The sequence below is a fragment of the Puma concolor genome, chromosome B4 (genome assembly GCF_028749965.1).
Source record: "Puma concolor isolate L17-30 chromosome B4, mPumCon1.1.hap2, whole genome shotgun sequence".
In the NCBI taxonomy this organism is placed as follows: domain Eukaryota; kingdom Metazoa; phylum Chordata; class Mammalia; order Carnivora; family Felidae; genus Puma; species Puma concolor.
The window spans coordinates 53,546,885-53,554,016 of record NC_141673.1 but is presented as its reverse complement, the minus strand read 5'-3'; positions in this window follow the sequence as shown (position 1 = coordinate 53,554,016).

Genomic DNA, 7,132 nt, shown 5'->3' with positions numbered 1-7,132 from the left:
TCCCCTATGTATAACACCCACTGCTCATCCCAATAAGTGTCCTCCTTAATAACCCTTGCCTGTTCAGCCTATCCCCCCACCCAAAACCCTTCCAGCAACCCTCAGTTTGTTTTCTGTATTTAAAAGTCTTTTATGTTTGGTCCCCCTCCCTGTTTTTATATTCTTTTTGCTTCCCTTCCCTTATGTTCATCTGTTTTGTATCTTAAATTCCACATATGAGTGAAATCATATGATATTTGTCTTTCTCTGACTGACTAATATCGCTTACCATAATACCCTCTAGTTCCATCCACATAGTTGCAAACGGCAAGATTTCATTCTTTTTGACTGTCCAGTAATACTCCATGTGTATATATATATATATATACCGCATCTTCTTTATCCATTCATCCATCGATGGACACTTGGGCTCTTTCCGTACTTTGGCTATTGTTGATAGTGCTGCTATAAACATTGGGGTGCATGTGCCCCTTGGAATCAGCACACCTGTATCCCTTGGATAATTACCTAGTAGTGCAATTGCTGGGTCATAGGGTGGTTTGTTTTTAAAGCCATTTCCATGTGGACAGTTAAGTGTCAAATTTATTTTGCTTGAAATCAATGGATACAATGTGCCTACCAGCCTTCAAGTCAGTTTTATTTGTGAATCCCTTGTTGTAGTTTACAAGTGTAATAGGTACTATTGCTAAAGAAAATCAGATAATATCAGTATCCAAAAATGTACTTTCACCAACTAGTCTCCATATATTCTCTTCTCTTTCTCTTAGAGATGAAAATCATTCTAATGAGAGATTTTTTTTTTTTTTTTTTTTTTTTTGCCTCTGGAGGGAAAGAACTCTAGTGCCTAATCAAAATTGTATGTCAATCCCTTTATCTCTAAAATTTTTTACTCATTCTAAAGCCAAAGAATTTTATAGTGATAAAGGGCCTTGGAAGTCATTTTAGCTGAGTCCTTTCCTTCAGAAATAAGGAAAATAAGACAGAAAATGAACCAAACCACACGATACAAAGTAAGGAAAAATTTTGGTCTTGACTAATTTCTTAACAGATCTATAAATAGATCTCCTGGTTAAAAATGTAAATTTCTATCTCACGGTTTCATTTTCAATTTATACAGGAGTATCCTTTGGCTGACAATTCTTTTTTTGTGTTTTATATATGAGACTATGTTTTTGTGGTTGAAGTATTCTTTCATGTTGTTAACACGTAACAGCTGTAAGATAGGTTTTATATGGGTTTACAGTGAAATTACATGTATTATAAGGCTCTCATATCATAAAAACCGGTGGTCCCTAACTTCCACCACATATAAGGGTCACCTGGAGAGCTTTACAAACTATTAGAGCCTTGTCCCACCCCTTGAGATTCTTGTTTAAATGGCCTGGAGTGTAGCCTAAGAATTGAGATTGTTGAAAATGCTATAAACTAAAAAATTACTGTAAACTGCTTCCCCCCTTTTCCTTTTTTAGCTTTTATTCTTATTGAATATAGACATTTGTATTATTCCTGTTGAATAGAAACATTAATTGCTATAAATTTCCTTCTATATCACTTTAGCTATACCCCACAATTACTATATGTCCTATGTTCATTAAAAAACAAAAACAAAAACAAAAACAAAAAACTTTTTCTTTAACCACACACTATTTATTAAGGGGAAAAAAAGCTCTGTAACTATACTAAATATAGATCTGGGCATACCAAAATCACCTTTGCATTTTAAATAGTTTTTTTGTTGTTGTTGCTAAATTGTACTTATTAAATAAAATGCAATATGCATGTGATAATAGAGATAATATAATAGAAAAAATCCACTTATAAAATTTGTATGAATAATATTTTCAAAACACTTCTGAGAACTAAGTTTCATTAAGCTTTATTTTGAGCACAAGTTTGGTCCCATCCATTTTTAAAAAAATAAAGGAGATTAAAATTCCTTTTGAAGAGAGTCCCAAATTTTCTGGTGTATTTCTGTAAATCCAACAGTTGGTTCATTTGAAGTTTGAGTTAGCCTTAAAGGGATTCACCTCTGTTTTCAGAATGTGAAGATGGATGAAACAAAAAGAAAAAACTCCAGGCTGTAGATGAGGGTTACGTGCTTCTCAGAAGCCCAAACAATCGACCTCATATTGGACAGGGAGGTAGAGAGCAGAACCCAGGAGCACAGGCGTCTGAGTGGAGAAAAATAAAGAGCTGTGCTTTCCGTGTGCGTGAAGAACAGTAGGAAGGCAGGCTCCCGGCCACTGCAGTGCTGGGGAAATCTTCTGATGTGATGACTCCACAACCATTTTCTGGTAACTGGATCATTCTTACAATTTCAGCCATCGTTTCTTTTTTGTCCTGACGGTCTGGATTTCTCTTTATTTATTTCTTTTACGAGAGATGTCATTTCCTCCTTTAAGATCAAGTTCGTTCCCTTCACCTTTGCATATGTATCCACCAACTTCTGTATTTTTAACGACTCTTTTTCTAGGCTGGTATCTTCTAAGTACGTCTCAAGCATCTAAATATTCCTTTTGAGCAGAACTAAGCATGTCAAAAAAATTGATGCTTCGTCTGAATGAGTGCAGCCACTATTCGTGCAACTCGAATATTCCTCTCACATAAAATCAGCCTCTGATCTAATGCATGAGCCTGAACAAATATAACAGACCCACCAAAAAGCCAATGGCAGATACACACATCACTGACTCCCACCGGAGACTACTGTGGATGAGGCCTGGTCTCATGTCATCTGGCAGCAGCTGTGCCACCACTTCTTGTGACTTCCCCAGGATCGGCCGAAAGCCAAGCTCCATGGTAGCTCACACCCCCTCTGCAGCACTGAGGTCCCCCCACAGAGTCCCACTGGGTAGTCATAGTTCCAACAGCCTACAACAAACCACAGAGAATCCTGCCGTGTTCTACCTGGAACCCAACTCACATTTAACAAACCTAATAGTCTACCAGTAGAGCTGGCCAAAGAAGAGGATGGGGCGGTGCCTGGGTGGCTCAGCTGGTTAAGCGTCCAGCTCCCGATTTCAGCTCAGGTCTCACGGTTTGTGAGTTCGAGCTCAGCAGTGGGCTCTGTGCTGACAACGTGGAGACTACTTGGGATTCTCTCTCTCCCTCTCTCTCTGCTCCTCCCCCACTCACACTTTGTCTGTCTCTCTCAAACAAATAATAATAGTAATAAAACACAAGGTGGGGGATGGGTATCATTACTTTTAAAATGTGCCTTCTGCCATAGTGATCTCCCTTTTTTCTTTTTAACTTTTTTGATGATGAAACATTTTAATAAAGTCAATATGCATACTGTGAAATTCACGTATTTAAGGGTACAAATATAACGATTTTGACAGGTTACATTTGTGAAGCAAATGCTCCAATCTAGATTAGAACATGTTTATCCCTCTAGAAGTCTTCCTTATGCCTCTTTTCCTTTCCTTGTGCCTCAGTTTCCCTCTCCAGAGGCAATCACCATTCTGATTTCTATCACCATAAATTAATTTTGACTGTTCTCAAACTGCCCGTATATGGTCTCATACGGAGAGTATTACAATACACTCAATACAATGTTTTGAATTTCATTCATGTTGGTGAGTGGAGTAGTTCACTCTTTTTAAGTTCCTATTATGCCAGTGTAAAAATAGCCAATGATTTGTTTATCCATTTTCCTATTGGTGACATTTTAATTTTCCACTTGTCTTAGGTAAATACCTAGGAATGGAGATGTTTAACAGGTAAAAAGCTGCCAAATAGTTTTTCAGAGTGGCTGCACCACTGTAGGCTATTATCTATAATATATGAGGGCTGCAGTTGTTCTGCATCCACACCAATATTTGTTTTTTGAACGTTCGCCATTTTTATACAAGTGAATCGGTCCGAGTGTTCTTTTTTTTTTTTAATATTTATTTTTGAGAGAGACAGAGTGTGAGTGGTGGAGGGGCAGAGAGAGAGGGAGACACAGAATCTGAAGCAGGCTCCAGTCTCTGAGCTGTCAGCCCAGAGCCTACACGAGCCTCGAACCAACCGTGAGATCATGACCCGAGCCGAAGTCAGAGGCTCAACTGACTGAGCCACCCAGGCGCCCCGGTCCTAGTGTTCTTAATTTGCCTTTCAAAACACAAGACATTTGTCTTATTTTCATAGATTTACAGAAGTTCTACCTACATATAATCTAGTCATCAGGGTATATGTTAGATATATACGATGAAAATACATACTCTCAATCTGTGGCTTTCAGCTTCATTTTATAAATGCTCTTTGATGTACAAGAGGTTTTACCTTCGATGAAGTCCAATTGAACACCTTGTCCCTTTTATGGTCAGTGCTTCTTAAGTCCCAGGACAATCTTTGTCTGCTCCCAAATCATGAGGACATTCTCCTACCTTTTCTTCTAGATGTTTTATAATTTGAACTTTTACATTTGCATCTTGCGTTAATTTTTGTGTAGAATGATGTAGGGGTCAAGGCTTATTGACTCCTTTTTCTCTTGATTATGGGTCACCTTTTCCTAATATGTATGTTCGGTCATTTTCATAATATTCTGGATGGTGCAGATAATATATCGTAGAAAACCTAGGGTGTGGTCTTCCTTTAATCGATGTTGTATGTGACGTGGTAGACAATTAAGTCAAACCTTTTGGTCAGGCTGGATTCTTTTTTTTTTTTTTTTTCCTTGTTAGCATAGGTGTATTTGTTTTGTCTTTAGTCCTAGGAATGGCCCTTCCTCTTCCGGAGTGAACTTTCTGGATTTTTGGTAGAACGTCAGCAGTGCTCCATCTGTTCTCAGCACACTGGCTGAGCTGGCACCCATGCATCCACAGCCCTGGGCTCTCTCAGCTTTCAGCCCTGCAATGGCAGCCCTTGGTTAGGCCTCCCTGCCCTTGGACATGGTCCTGCAGGGGACTTCCAGGTAGACTTCTGGCCCCATCCCCAGCCTCCTCCACAGCTTCCCTGCCTTGTGAAATCCAGCCTCCCCAGCAGCCCATTTCTGCCTCCTTAGCTCAGGGAGACCAAGTGTTCTGCTTGGGCTGCACACCGACCTTGCTAGTTCTAGCAAGTGTCACTACCTGAGACCCAGGATGCACCTCATGTGCTTCCACACTCTCAAGAACCTCAGTCCTTGGGGCGCCTGGATGGCTCAGGAGGTTAAGCATCCGACTTCAGCTCGGGTCACGATCTCATAGGTCATGAGTTCAAGTCTCATGTCGGGCTCTGTGCTGACAGCTCAGAGCATGCAGCCTGCTTGGGCTTCTGTGTCTCTCCCTCCCTCTGCCCCTCTCCTGCTCGTGCGCTCTCTCTCTCTCTCTCTCAAAAATAAGTAAATATTAAAAAGAAAAAAAAAAGAATGGGCACCTGGGTAGCTCAGTCAGTGAGGTGTCCAACTTCAGCTCAGGTCATGATCTCACAGTTTGTGAGTTCAAGCCCTGCAACAGGCTCTGTGCTGACAGCTTGGAGACTGGAGCCAGCTTCTGATTCCATGTCTCCTTCTCTCTCTCTCCACCACTGATGCTCTTTCTCTCTCTCTCTCTCTCTCTCTCTCAAAAAAAAATAAATAAACATTAAAAAAAATGAAGAAGAAGAACCTCAATACTGGACTAGGATGGAAAATAGTCATCTCATGTGTTTTGTCTAGTTTTATGTTTGTGTTGTGGCTGATGGGTTGAATTGTATGTACCTCCTTCCCCGCCGAACCAAATTCCTGTGTTATAAGTCCTAACCCCCAGCCCTTCACAATTTTAATTGGCAATAAGGCTACTGCAGATGTAATTAGTTAAGAGGAGCTCACGCTGAAGTAGGGTGGATCCTTTACTCAATATGACTTATGTCCTTATAAAGAAGAGAAATTTGAAGGCAGACATGCACACACGGAGAATGCCATATAAAGTGGAAGGCAGAGATCTACAAGCCAAGGACGCCCAACCAGAAGCCAAGGGAGGGGTCTGGAACAGATCCTTTGCTCACAGCCCTCACAAGGAACCAACCAAGGACACCTTGATTTTGTACTTCCAGCCCCGAGACTGTGAGGCAATAACTTCTGTTGTTAAGCCACCCAGCTTGTGGTATGCCATGAGGGCAGCCCTAGCAAAAACTAATGCACTGCTACAGGAGAATAAGAACAGCGCCAGTGGCTCTGCCCTCAATGTGAATTTCTTAACACTACTTGTGGGCCCCTTCCTCTGGGGCCCGCTGGGTAGTGCCCTGCACCCCACACTCTCCATCTTCAGCTCTGTATTCAGGCTCTGAAGCTCTTGCAACAGCTGCTAGGCATCATCGGACGACCCAGGAAAGACTTTAAAATATACCAGAACCCCATCTCCAGAGATTCTGCTGTCATCAGTCTGGCATGGGTTCTGAAAATCAATTTCTTTTTTAATGTTTCCCAGGTGATTCTAATGTGTGGCCAGGATGGAGAAGCCCTGTTTTAAGCCCTACAGTACAAGTCAACTGCCCAAGTTCCTTGCCATCTGGCTTTGTTTTAGGCTTGGTACTTTAGTACTTATGTTTACAGCAGGTAGAACATATTTATGACAATATCTTTCATTAAAACAACATGATGGCTTTAACTAAAAGATAAAGTGGTACAGACTGTTCATTTTGTTCATTCAAAGAAAGAGCCGGGGCGCCTGAGTGGCTCAGTCGGTTAAGTGGCCGACCCTTCAAGAAACAGAAAGAAGTCTGGTAGGAGTGCAACCTACAAAAACAAGAGAATGAGGGAGACCCATAGCAAGTGGAGCTTTATAAGCCAGTGTGGCGTGCAAAATGGCCCCACAAAGATGTTCACACTCTGAAACCCGTGAATATGGCAAAAAGGACCTTGCAGATATAATCAAGGTTAAGACCTTCTGCGAGAGAGGCTAGTCTGGATTATCCAGGTGGACCCAATCTAATTAGATGAGCCCCTGAAAGCAGAACACTGTTTACAGCTGGTGGCAGGTGAAGAGGTGAGGCAGATGGGAAGTCGGAGAGATTAAAAGCCAGAGAAGGAGGGGTGACATGAGGGAGGTGGGCAGCTTCACGTTGCTGAAAGAGGCTCCTGTCTGATAACCAGCAAAGAAACGGGGACCTAGCCATCCAAACTCAAGGAACTAAATTCTGCCACCAGTTCATTGGAAGTGAATCCTCCTGCAGAGCATCCAGGTAAAGG